Below are 13,914 nucleotides of genomic sequence, written 5' to 3'. Positions count from 1 at the left end.
GACCGCCAAAGATGCAACTTAGCCTACACCTTGCAGCCATAGCAGCATATCTTCAAAACAGACAGCATTTATCTCTGTTCAGAGTGCCTGCTATTAAAGCCTTTATGGAAGGCCTTAAGAGAATAATTCCTCCCAGAGTACCACCTTCACCAGTGTGGAATTTGAACATTGTTTTCACACGGCTAATGAGACCTCCCTTCGAACCTTTACATAAATGTGAACTACAATTTTTAACATGGAAGGTTGCGTTCCTAGTAGCTATTACTTCTCTATGGAGAGTTAGTGAACTACAAGCACTAACCATTCAAGAACCTTTCTTGCAAATACATAATAATAAGGTTGTTCCCTGTCCTAATCCAAAATTCCTACCCAAAGTCATTTCTCCCTTCCACCTCAATCAATCTGTGGAACTGCCAGTTTTCTTCTCGCAGCCACAAACAGTAGCAGAAAGAGCTCTCCATACCCTAGATGTCAAAAGAGCGTTGCTTTACTACATTGAGAGAACACCGCCTTTTCGTAAGACTAAACAACTTTTTGTGTCTTTCTCACCACCACACAAAGGTAATCCCATATCAAAATCTGGGATAGCTAGATGGATTGTCAAATGCATACAAATTTGCTACCACAAAGCTAAACGTATGTTATCTGTTCCTCCTAACACCCATTCTACATGAAAAATATGGGCTTCAATGGCCTTTTTAGGGAGCATTCCCCTAGATGACATCTGCAGAGCAGCTACATGGTGTACACCGCATACATTCACAAAACTCTATTGTGTAGATGTGCAAACCAAGCAACAAGCTAATGTGGGCCAGGCTGTTCTCAAAATATTATGTTCGAGGCATATGAGCTGCAGATTCCACACTGAGCATTAGATCGCCACCTGGTGCTGGGCTCGGATAATTGCATGTTGTTGTCGTCTTGGAAGAAGTCTTTGTAGTCACAAGATAGGTGACTCCTCCTTTGAACGACTGTGCGCATGGTCATCGGCTCCATTCTTCGATTGTTTTTTTCCGCCACTGGGTTCGGATGTAACTTTTCTGCTCCAGTTTGAAATCTACCTTTAATGGTAGTTCGACGCGAAAAAACTTTACAGATCACTTCCGATATCGAAAAACATTGACTCGACTTCATCTATTCGATTCCGGTCGTCGACGCGGGCCGTTGGGCCTATCCAAGCCGTGAGGTCTACAACTCATGGAAAGGACGCCATTCAAAAGATGCCCTGAGTGTGGAGCAAAGTTTTCACACAGTCACCATCATGAGGTCTGTAACCCGTGCATATCGCCAGAACACGACGAGTCAAGCTGTACAGCCCATGCATCCTTTCGATCAAAAAAGACAATTCGAGATCGTAGGGCCCGTCGACACGACATGCAGATATCGGCTCCGAAACCGGTGGATATCTTCGATGAAGAAGCTCCGCTCGTTCCAGAAGAAGATTCAGACGATCTCCAAATTGTATCTCGGGCAGATCACTCCAATGACTCCATACCATCAGGTCAACGCGTGAGTACTACTGCCCCTGCCCCATACCCAGCACCTAAATCTAAGGCAAAGGTCAACACTCCGCCTCCGGGGGCCTGCCGCGACCGAAACAACACTTCGAAAGCCCCGCTATCGAGCCCGGCTCCGAAGAAAATACTCAAGCCTTCCGGTAGCTCGATAACGGGCAAACCGCACGTGCCGATCCCACAAGTCCCCTCTGCACCAAAACCAAAAGAAGCCCCGGGTTCCGAAACCGTCGACTTCTAGGGATAAAAATATGAAGCCTGCTTCCGAAGCCGATGAAACCAGCTTCCGCTTCCAAGCTAATATATGTTCGGTACCAAGACCTGCAAGGCCTGATTCCGATGTGCTCAAGCCCTCGAAACAGCCTTAGACTCCGAAGACAATGCCTTCCGTGCCAAAAACTACACCAAAGGACCCCATCACAGCTCCTAAGGCTAAAGATCAGCAACAACCACACCCGGAATCGAAAAAATCTGCGCCTGTTCCGCAAGGAGAACACCTTTTCCAACCTGATCCTCTACAAAAGATCTACATTGATCCAAAGACTGGTCATGTATCCACTACACCACACAGGAAGAGGAAATCAGACACAGCACCTACACCTGCAGTGCCTGTCAAGAAGTACTCTGCCACTTCTCCTATGCACCCTTCCCCTGTAATTCCTTCTCCTCACTTTCCTCTCAACATTTCACCTCCCAAGTTCTCCTGAAAACTCTCCTCCTCATTCTTCACCACATACACCTCAAAATGGTGACGAGTATAGCATGAGGGTGGGCGTAGACCCAGATGAGCCTTTTCCCTACCCTAGTGATGATCCAGACTGGGAGGACCCAAACCCACAGGATGTGCCCGATATTCCTGACCCACACACATATCCATCCAAACCTTCTCCCCCAGAAGACAATATTGGTTTTTGACATTTACGGAATAGGGCTGCCATCTACCATGATCTACTATGATTCAGCATTCAGATGAGCCAGATGAAGACTTTTTATTATATACTTTTGAACAATCTGTTCAGTTCAGAAAGCTTTATTCGACAGTAAGTCATAAAAGCACATACAATTCACAAAACTATCAAAATACACAATAAATAGTGCATGAACAATACACCAGATAAAAAGATATTAAATTCCGTTTGATTACTGTCGACTAGGAAAGCTATTAAAATTCATATGTGATACATTTAAAGTTAGTTCTTATAATAAAAACATCTTTATAATAGCAATAAAACCTTATAACTAGCTAGCAGCAGATGGCAATAAAGTGCGTGTACGGATGATCCAAACCCACCTCAAAAATTTGGCTAAACCAATAGGTATATGGGGAGAACAATCAGATCCTTGTATCCTTAAAGCTTCTATATGCCTCAGAGTGCCCAAGGAAGAGCAGATAGGTCTCAACCATTTGCGTCGTGGGGCTGCATATAGGGGACATACAAAAAATAAATGGGCTATAATCTCTGCCATGTCTAGACAATTATGAAATTTTTCGTCTAAGGGGGACGCCCATTTATGAGTAAAAGCTTTAATTGGTAAAGTTCCTATCCTGAATTGAAAATAAAATTTTTGATCGAGGTGATTCTCAATTATATCCCAGTATGCTTCACAGGACGGCCAAAATTTGTGATCTAAAAAGCGGCCTGTCAAATTAGTGTTCATACCAGACCGGTAGGATGACATCAGGACCATTTCCCAGTATTTTTCTTTCAATTGGTTCTTTTTTGTGGGAAATTGCAGTACCTGGTTTATCCCATAATAATCTTCAATCCATTTTTACCAAGAAAGACCTTCGATCTTTTAGCCACTGGATTTTATGAAAGCGATCTGCAAGGAACACATCCTTCAAACCCTGGGCATAATGTGTAAGTTTGGGGGTGATCCAGATTCTCCTCCAATACAGGAGTGGGCGTAACCTAGCCATGTCTACCACATATTTTCTTGCCTAGGTCTAATAAAAGCGGAGCCATAGGAGTACTTTGGGGAACACCAATTAAACCATGTAGGAATTTGTTTTCAGCTTTTGCAAGGTGACTGAAATTATTAAATCCCCATAACTCTGCTCCATAAAGGGCAGAGTTTATCACTTTGATGTTATATATTTCCAAAACTGGACTAATTGATTTTGTGAAAGAGGATTTATATTTAGAGGATAATGTACCTACAAGCTGATGGTATTTTAAGATAGTCATATTCATGTGGCTTTTCCATCCCATGTTACTCTGAAGCATAATGCCTAGATAGGTGAAAGCATCCACCTGCTCTAAGGGAGTGTTGTTCAGGAGGATTGTGCCTTTATTGGGTTTATGCTGATTCAGGGACATAAACTTTGTTTTTGCGGTGTTGACCTCAAGCCCACGCAGATGGCAAAATTCCCCAAAAGAGTTGACAGCCTTCTGCAGACCACAGAGGGTCCTGGAGAAGATAAAAGTGTCGCCCGCAAACATGAGGACAGGTACGCGAACCCCAGCTAAGACTGGGGCATCAGTAGGGGATCTACAAAGATGGTCCACTATTCCATTGATGTATTAAGAAAACAGGGTGGGAGCCAAAAAACAACCCTGCCGAACACCACGTTCGACAGGGAATGAATCGGTAACCCCACCCTGTGTCCCCCATCTGATCCTGGCAAAGTTGCTCTCATGTAAGCGGACGAGGAGAGTCGATAACTCAGGTGCCATCCCCAATTCATCGAGGACTCTCCAGAGTTTGCAGCGAGGGACCAAATCGGAAGCCGATTTCAAGTCAACAAATACCGGGTAAAGTGTCCCTTTAGTCAAGACCACGTTCCTCCAATAGATTGTGATGAATCGAAAGACTTGGTCTATAGAACTAGTGCAAGAGCGAAAGCCAGCTTGAAATAGGGATAATATATTAAATTCCTCTACCCACGACTGTACTTTATTTTGAACTAATCGGCCCATTAAAGTTTGTGCTGAATCTATTAGGCTAATAGGCCTATAGTTACTGGGGAGGGATTTATCTCCCTTTTTGAAAACGGGGATTATTTCTGCTCCCTTCCACGAAGGTGGAATGGGAGCACCCTTTACCACTGAATTAGCTAACAGTGCAAAATACTGGCACCAGGTCGGTCTATCGCTTAAAAAAACATTGGCAGGGATACCATCCATGCCTGAGGCTCTGCCACTTGACACACAATCTAGTGCTAGGCTAACATCTTTGACGGAAAATACCTGACTTTGGTAAAAGATATAGGGGGGTAAGGACTTTTGAACAATCACAAAGGTCAGTTCAAATTCCGCTTATGATTAAAAGGGTCATTAAACATGCTCGAAGTATTTAAAGATCCTGTACGTGCTAGGATTTTAAACCCAAGAATAGAAAAGAAGTACAGACCTGCTCCTGGGGATCCTGCCTACATTAAAGGATAACTACCCTTAGATTCCCTAGTCGTGTCAAATGCCAGAAAAAAAGCAAACTCAGACATCTGGGTAAGCACCACCCCCTGACAAAGAATCTAAGGTGATAGATGCTTCAGGCAAAAGGATAGCTGCTCAGGCTAGCAATACATGGCATATAGCTAACACACAAGCCCTCCTTGCAAGATATGACAGGACTCACTATGATCAGTTAGAAACACTATTACAACATCTACCTGATCAGTATAAAGCGCAGGCAAACAACCTTATACAAGAAGGCAAGTTAATTTCAAAGGCCTCAATCAAGTGTGCACTTGATGTAGCAGACACTGCACCTAGAGCTATAAACACTAGTGTCCTACTTAGACGTCATGCGTGGCTACGCATTTCAGGATTTAAGCAGGAAGTGCAAACTACCATCTTAAATCAGCCTTTCAACCAACAATTGTTTGGACCAGAGGTAGACACAACACTGGAGAAAATGAAGGACACTGATGCAGACAAATCTATGGGTGCTCTACAATTCACCCAATCTAGAGACTCCTTACGTCGCTCCTTCTATAGAGGAGGCTCCAAACAAGCTGGAGCAGACATTTCCGCTTCCTTTAAATCTAATACACAAACACCCTCCAGTAAAGGATATTTTAGAGGAGGCTTTAGAGGCAACAACAATAAGGGAAGAGTTTGAGGGAATAACAATAATCGAACCTCTTCCACCACAAAACAGTGACTTTCCTCTGCTCCCCCAACACCATTCCACTCCTGTGGGGGGGGCAGACTAACACAGTTCCTACCTGTCTGGAATTCCATCACAACAGACAAGTGGGTAAGACAAATTATCCAGTATGGCTACTGCCGTGAACTTACAGCTACCCCTCCACACATACCACCCGAGCAGCGCCCAATGTCTGCAGAACATCTTACGCTGCTCAAACAAGAAGTTCTATCACTTCTTCAGAAAAACGCAATAGAAATGGTTCCTTTACAACATCAAGGAACAGGGGTTTACTCGCTGTATTTCCTAATACCCAAAAAAGACAGGACACTGAGACCAATTCTCAACCTCAGGCCCCTCAATCGTTATATACACTCAGATCATTTTCATATGATCACTTTACAAGTGCTCCCATTGTTGCAACAAAGCAACTTCCTTACAACACTAGATCTAAAGGACGCCTACTTCCACATTCCTATACATCCTTCTCACAGGCAGTATCTGAGGTTTGTACTGGAAGGACAGCATGATCAGTTTAAAGTCCTTCCATTCAAGGTCACAACTGCTCCAAGAGTGTTCACTAAGTGCCTAGCAGTAGTAGCAGCACATCTCAGAAGACAACATATACATGTCTTCCCATATCTAGAGGATTGGCTCATAAAAGCCAAGTCATTCAATCAGTGTGTCCAACACACCTCAGACTATTCAAACATTGCACTACTTAGGGTTCACAATCAACTACACCAAGTCGCATCTGCAGCCCTCTCATGTACATCAATATCTAGGGGCTACAATAAACACGTCTACAGCTTTAGCGTATCCCAGTCCAGCAAGGATACAGATCATTCAAGCCTTGGTCACAAAATGTCAACATCAACACTCTCTTCCAGCCAGAGTGTTCATGAGACTAATAGGCATGATGGCATCTTGCATTTTTATTGTACCATATGCAAGACTGCAAATGCATCCATTACAAGAATGTCTAGCACAACAGTGGAACCGGGCTCAAGGACAACTGGCAGACCTGGTGTTGGTGGACAGCCGCACACATCGCTCTCTGTAGTGGTGGAACACCAAAAACTTGACAAAAGGGCGGCCGTTCCTCGAACCTGTTCCACAAATAGTACTTACAGCAGACTCATCTCTCACAGGATGGGGAGCCCATTTCCTACATCATAAAACTCAAGGGCAATGGACCACTCAACAAAAAGAACTCCATATCAACCACTTGGAGCTGCTAGCAATATGCCTAGTGCTTAAAACTTTCCAAGTACAAAACAAAGCTGTCTTAATCGGGAAGGACAACATGACCGCCATGTACTATGTACAAAAACAGGGGGGGACTCACTCTATACAGCTGTCCCAGCTTTCACAGAACATTTGGAGATGGGCCATTCCTCAAAATATATATCTGTTAGCAGAACACCTCGAGGAGTTTACAATCCGATAGCAGATCTGTTAAGTCGACAGACACGTCAGATTCACGAATGGGAACTACATCCACAAGTTCTTCTACCATTCTTTCACAAGTGGGGTCATCCAGAAATAGATCTGTTCGCCACACACAAACGCAAAATGCCCAACCGTCACCGCCAGGTTTCCACAACCGCTGTCAAAGGGCAATGCGATATGGATGAACTGGTCGGGCAGATTTGCGTACGCTTTTCCGCCACTACCACTAATACCACTAATAATGCGCAAGCAACGACCACAGTCGCTCAAACTAATTTTAGTAGCTCCCACATGTGCACGCCAACCGTGGTACACAACACTGCTAGAACTATCCCTAGTTCCACACCAAAACCTATGTCTAACACCATCCATGCTAACGTAGAACCATGGAGAAATTAGACATCCAGATCCAAGCCAACTGAATCTTGCGATCTGGCTCCGGAAGTCTTAGAGTTTGGTTACCTTAACCTACCACCAGACTGTATGAATATCATTAAAGAAGACTGGAGACCTACTACTAGAGCTTGCTGTGCTGCAAAAAATGAAAAGATTTGCCATTTACTGCAACAATAACCAAATCGATCCTCTAGATGCTTCTATCCAAAATATAATTTGCTATCTTCTACATTTACAAAGATGTAATTTGACATATTCATCTATACGCCTACATATTGCAGCATACTTACAAAATAGACAGCATCTGTCTTTATTCAGAGAGCCTGCTATTACAGCATTTATGGAAGGATTAAAAAGAATCATTCTTCCCAGGTTACCACCCTCTCCAGTGTGGAACCTAAATATTGTTCTTACCAGGCTCATGGGACCCCTTTTGAACCTCTATACAAATGTGAACTGCAATTCCTCACATGGGAAACAGCTTTTCTTGTGGCTATTACCTCTTAGGAGAGTTGGTGAGATTCAGGCTTTCACTATACAAGAACCATTTTTACAATAACACCTTAATAAAGTGGTTCTAAGAACAAATCCTAAATTCCTTCCAAAAGTCATTACCCCGTTCCAGTTAAACCAATCGGTAGAGTTACCAGTGTTTTTCCAAAACCCAGAGTCTGTGGCAGAAAGAGCTCTACACATCCTAGATGTTAAAAGAGCTCTTCTCTATTACTTTGATAGAACCAAAGCATTTCGCAAAACAATTGTTTGTAGCTTTCTCTCCACCACATAAAGGCAACCCCATATCTAAAGCGGGATTTGCAAGGTGGATTGTCAAATGCATCAAATATGTTATCAAAAAGCAAAGCGTACACTAACAATTTCTACTAGGGTGCACTCCACACGCAAACTATGAGCCTCTATGGCTTTCTTAGGGAACATTCCTCTAGAAGACCTATGTAAGGCAGCAACATGGTCTAGAACACATACTTTCACTAAACACTATTGTGTTGATGGGCAAGCCAAGCAGCAAGCTGCCGTAGGCCAAGCTGTCCTCAAAACTCTATTTCAGACTACTGTAACAAATACAGGCGACCACTGCTAGGGGAGGTACTGCTATATAATCTATGCTCAGTGTGAGATCTGCAGCTCATATGCCTCGAACGGAAAATGCTACTTACCAGTATGCATCTGTTCTTTGCATGTAGAGCTGCAGTGTCTCACACGCCCACCCACGTCCCCGAGACCTGTATCTGCTCCAGTTTCATCTTAATTAGATATACACACATGAACATCTTTTTTTCTTTCTACTAACTCCATCATTTCCCATCATGGCGAAAAATAATCTAAGGATGGAGCCGATGCCCATGCGCACTGTCGTCCAAAGGAGGAGTCGCCTATCTCGTGACTACAAAGACTTCTTCCAAGACGACAACAACATGCAATCATCCGAGCCCAACACCAGGTGGCGATCTAATGCTCCGTGTGAGACTCTGCAGCTCTACATGCCAAGAACAGATGCATACTGGTAAGTAGCATTTTCCTTCAAACTACTGCAACAGTTAGGGGTGGTCACCGCTAACAGTGGGTACTGCTATACATTCTATGCACAGAGTGTAATCTGCAGCTCATATGCCTCGAACGGAAAATGCTACTTACCAGAATGCATCAGTTCTTGGCATGTAGAGCTGCAGAGTTAAACACACGCCCACTGCCTCCCCGGCTACCCTTGTCTGTTCCAGTATTCTCTTCATTAGATACAGCTTACACGGACATCCTTCCTTTTCTTACAAAGCTCCATCATTTCCCTAATGGCGATAAACAATCTGAGGATGAAGCTGATGTCCATGTGCAGTATGGTCCAGAGGAGTCACCTATCCCGTGACTTCCAAAGAATTTTCAGGACAAAAACAAACTCCAAACATCCGGGCCCAACACTAGGTGGCGATCTATGCACAGTGTGTAACTCTGCAGCTCTACATGCCAAGAACAGATGCATACTAGTAAGTAGCATTTTCCTTCCAGGTGGAGTGGCTCATTATGGTACACCCTAAGCAGACCCTCCAGGATTTCGCGATTTTGCGGTTTGCAGCGAAATCGGCACTTTTGTAAAAATGCCGCGATTTTTACAAAAGTGCCTGCGAAATCACTTCTGTTAATGCAGGTCGGTTGGCCCTGGAAGGAGCATTATCAGGGACAAGAAAATATCAAGATATGGCTCTTCTAGTTAGTCCATATACAAGATAACATTAAGGGATACTTGTTCCCTTTTTCCTACTGCCTTATCTTTTTTTCCATTGATCTGTCTGCTGTTCTTCATCACTCGCCAACTTTGATTATTTCAAATTTCTCGCCATTAACAGGGTAGATATTCTATGAGGCAATGTTAGCCCTTCCTTCCAAAGTAAAAACCTAAACCCCCTCAAAAAGTTATGTACGCTTCGTTTTTGGGAGCAGAACCACTTCTCGTGTAGGAAAGCTGAAAATACATGCGTAGATACGTAAGAGGTAAAGAAAAGAACAGGTCAACCTTTTACACAAAGCATAAGTAGCAATCAACCCCATGACACATAAACAGGTTTCCGGCTTTCCCACAGGGTCAGGTCTACATTTATTCTAGTGATTCAAATTGGTATTTTTGAAGTGAGCAGGTGTGTGTCATTGCAGTAGTTTAGGTTATGGCTAATACCTCGAGTGACAGAAGATGATCAACGCATTAGCACCCTCAGACTACATGGGCCACCAAAGACCATTTCTATGAAAAATTCAACATTGAGACTCAGTACTGGGAACCATCCATGAACATCGGATAACAATCCACCACTAGGCTGACAAACACACAAAAGATGATGTGTCGTGCAATTCATAGAACCTTCAAATAAATTAATCCTGGAAGAAGAGGAAAGGAAACTGGTCTTGGCACTCTATACTGATTACTGGAGGCACTGACCACCGATATAAGCTGTATGAACAGAGATCACTTATATCCACGCTAGATTCTACGGCATCTCATGTTGTAGAATAAACCCAGGCATTGGCGGCACCAGCTCCTATGGAGAGGAACTAGCGAGTGGCAGCTCCTTTTATAAACCACTGAATGACTGCTATCTCATGCTCTAACTCTTTATAGCATGAAGTATGCACCCTCATACTCTTTGGCTCAGTCACACCAGTTCAAAAGAGTGGAGCAGCGTGTGGTAATGCTATTGCTTTCACTTTCCTGCTGGAGTCTGCTCTGGTTAAAAAACAATGACCCTGCACTAAGTTTCTTCTGACTTTAATCAATTCACCTAGAATAAAGGTGTGTCTAATTGTTGATATGTTATCATTCCATTCATGTGTTACATTTGGAGATGTCCCTTTCTGTGTTGTGTACACACAGTGCAAGGCGCGTCATGCAAATAGAAGTTTTTCCAGCTTTGAGTATAATCATTCCCTGAAAACACTAGGCTATACAGGTACACAGTCATCTCCATGCACAGGACACACATGCAGATAATATTGTAGGAAAACCATCAAAGACCAAAATATTGACTGGTAAGTATATATTTTTATGTATAGGCTTTATATACTTATCTCCGCATATATGCATCTTGACAATATACATCGTCAAGGTACATAGGTTTGGAGGTAGGAATAGAAAGTGTGTGTCTCTCTCTCTCTCTCTCTCTCTCTCCCTTTCTCTTTCTCTTGCTAGTTTAGCGGGTGGTGAGGCCTAAGTAAAAGTCATCATGGCAGTTTCAGATGGGGTTGAGTGGGGGAACATGCTCATTTACTATGTAGGGGACATTTTTGTATAGTATTCAACAATCTATGGTGGAACAAACCGACATGCATGGTAAGGAACTACAAGTCCCAGTAGTACCTGTGGCAAACTAAGCGGTGTCCATGTTGGTGAAGCTCCCGCTGTAAAATGGAGCTGGGCCATGAGTAATTATGGAGTAAATTCCCAGTGCAAGACAAGTACTACCTTGCACGTGGCGCTGCAGAACTCCGCGTGTGCTTTTAGGACACAATACATTTACGAAGGCCTCAATCCTCGTGACATGCTCCGGTTCAAATTCAATGATGAGATTGGTAATTGCAGAGATAAACCAAGTTCAGTTGCAAAACACTGGAAGGTAAGAGCGTGGATGCTTATTGGCTATTTTCATTAAAAAAAAAAAGGCAAGGACACTTGAGAGAAAACAAGCATTTTGAGACACTAAAAAAAAAAAAAAGAACTACAAAAGTGGCACATTTGGATATGAACCACAATTTTTATATAATAAAAATTAAGGTTTCCAAAATAAGCAAAATCTTCCAAAGGGTTCGGGAGATACAGATTTTAGACAATAATATTACTTTTAAATACAACCGTAACCAAACATTGGTCAATAAAAACTTTTGAAAAGTTTGAAACAGTTTGACAACTCCGGTTTGGGTTGGGAGACCAATTCTGCCAGGACAGATGTCTAGGGACCAGATAGGATACTTTGGACAGTTACCTCGCAGCAAGGTAGCAGAAGGATCTTCCTCCAGCTGTGGTCTTGTGGACCTGTGGGGTAGGGCCTTGGGCAGAGCAGAAATGCTTGGTGGGTGTGTGGAAGAGGAGGCGGTGGTTAAGGAGCCTTCACGTGTGGACTGCTTCCTCTGTTCCATATCCCAGGTTGCCTATTCAAGGTGGAATACTCTGCTAAAACAGTTTCAATTGATGTAAGGCCGAAAATGAATGATTATGAGTAAAATAAAGAGCCGCAAAAATGCAGCTAAATCTCCATATTTGTGCCGCTAAATTTCCATATTTGTGCTGCTAAATTTGCGAATCCATGCCGCTATATCCTGGGGTGTCTGGCTAAGGGTGTATCCAGAGCTCCACACAGAGGAAGATACCCTTACCCATCTTGGAGTCAGGCAGGGAAGGGTACTCTGAAATTGTTTCTGGTCAAGCACTGATGAAGTGTTGTAAAGTGAGAATGGTTGCCCCGTGGGAACTGTTGCCCCATTGGATAGTGAGTTCCTCCCACAAACACGAAGATGACATAAACTGGCATCCTTGGCATACACTCTTCAGATTACTACTGGACTGGAAAGAAGACAGAAGAAGGAATAGATTGCTATTCCCTTGACCCAGCAAAAAGCTGCACCAAGTACTGGACTGCAACGGCTGCACCAGAGGGACCTGCACAGAGGACTGTGCCTACTTGTGGAAAAGAGCTCCTAAAGAGCTCCACTTGTGCCAGGACAGAAGAAGTGACTCCAAAGGGTAGGAGGCTAGCCCCCAGTTAAGCTTCAGGGCTACAGAAGCTAAAAGATGTTTGCACCCTTGAGAGCCCAACTGCCAAGGAATGCCGGCCTGCTGCTGGACGCTGCAATGCAACCTGGGAGACTGAGTCCTGATCTACACAAAGTGCCCGAGGTTGTGGGATCCTTGGCTTAAGTCAAGAAAGTTTTATTTAACTGTAAGTAACTGCTGAGACCGCTGTACCTGGTAGACCAGTTGGCCAGTGACTACTGGACTCAATTGTAGCCTCGTGGGTGAGGGAGACCATAGCCCAAGGCCAGAGATGGATCGTGACTTTCATTTACCCAAGGGAGGCCCCAAGAAACTTCACTGAACCTCTTTAGCATCTTCTGCATTGTGCATCATTCACTTCTTTAATGTACCAGGACAAAAGTACAAAGGGGACCCTGAGACAGCTGGCCCGACAAGTAACTGTCTGCCTGACCCCCGAGTGGTCCATGTGGATGGCTTCCAACCCGTTGCAGCCAATTCAAGTTAAGATTAGTAGCAGCTCTAGCCAAGCGGCTCAGCAGTTACTAAGCCAATTACGATTTATTGCATTTTCTTTTGTTCAGTGATTTATTTACCTTTAAGATATGAGCTCTCTAGTTCCTCAATAGATATTTGTTGTTTTGGTGTCTATTTAAACACAAACATATATCCTATTTTCATAAATTGGTGTCAGTTTTGTTTCTTATTGGCTGTTTTGGTACTCCTAAAGGTTTTATAATTTTTTCTTTAATTAAGCCAGACTGCTCTGTGCCACAATTACACAGGACTGAGATAAAGGTTTTGTTAAAGAATCTAGCCTGATCGAGATTGTGACATTATCAAATGGTGAGGTCTCACAACCACACTACATAGTAATCCATTTTCCTACTCCCATCATCTCATAATTGCAGAACAGTTCTATATAGCCACGGTCTGCCAGGTGATAGCCATTAGGCTGCTAGGCAGGCAAAGTCTGGTCTCCAGTGAAGTGAGCTGCTCACACTCTTTTCCCACTCTTGCCTGGTCAGAGAGTGACCGTTTTGTACTGGGAGTGGCTAGTCTTTGTAATCTATTTGGTTACAGCAGCTGCTATCCTGCTTATATAAATGACTTATGGCTGGGCAAGCAGTATTTAGTATGAAACAATCGCTGTATTTGTCAAATGTTGTATCCTCTCTTAAAATATACTGCTGTTTAAAGATCTACTCTAGG

The 13,914-nt window shown here is 43.4% G+C and overlaps 1 protein-coding gene across 7 annotated transcripts in view; it reads left to right on the top strand.

Annotated features, from left to right (window-relative positions):
* The window catches only part of SEC16A (SEC16 homolog A, endoplasmic reticulum export factor), a 478,800-nt gene that overhangs the window by 102,545 nt on the left and 362,341 nt on the right, over positions 1–13,914 (top strand). The window lies entirely within an intron of this gene.

The sequence above is a fragment of the Lissotriton vulgaris genome, chromosome 5, assembly GCF_964263255.1.
Source record: "Lissotriton vulgaris chromosome 5, aLisVul1.2, whole genome shotgun sequence".
Taxonomy (NCBI): Eukaryota; Metazoa; Chordata; class Amphibia; order Caudata; family Salamandridae; genus Lissotriton; species Lissotriton vulgaris.
The sequence above is the reverse complement of the archived record's forward strand: the minus strand, read 5'-3'. Positions and strand labels throughout refer to the sequence as shown.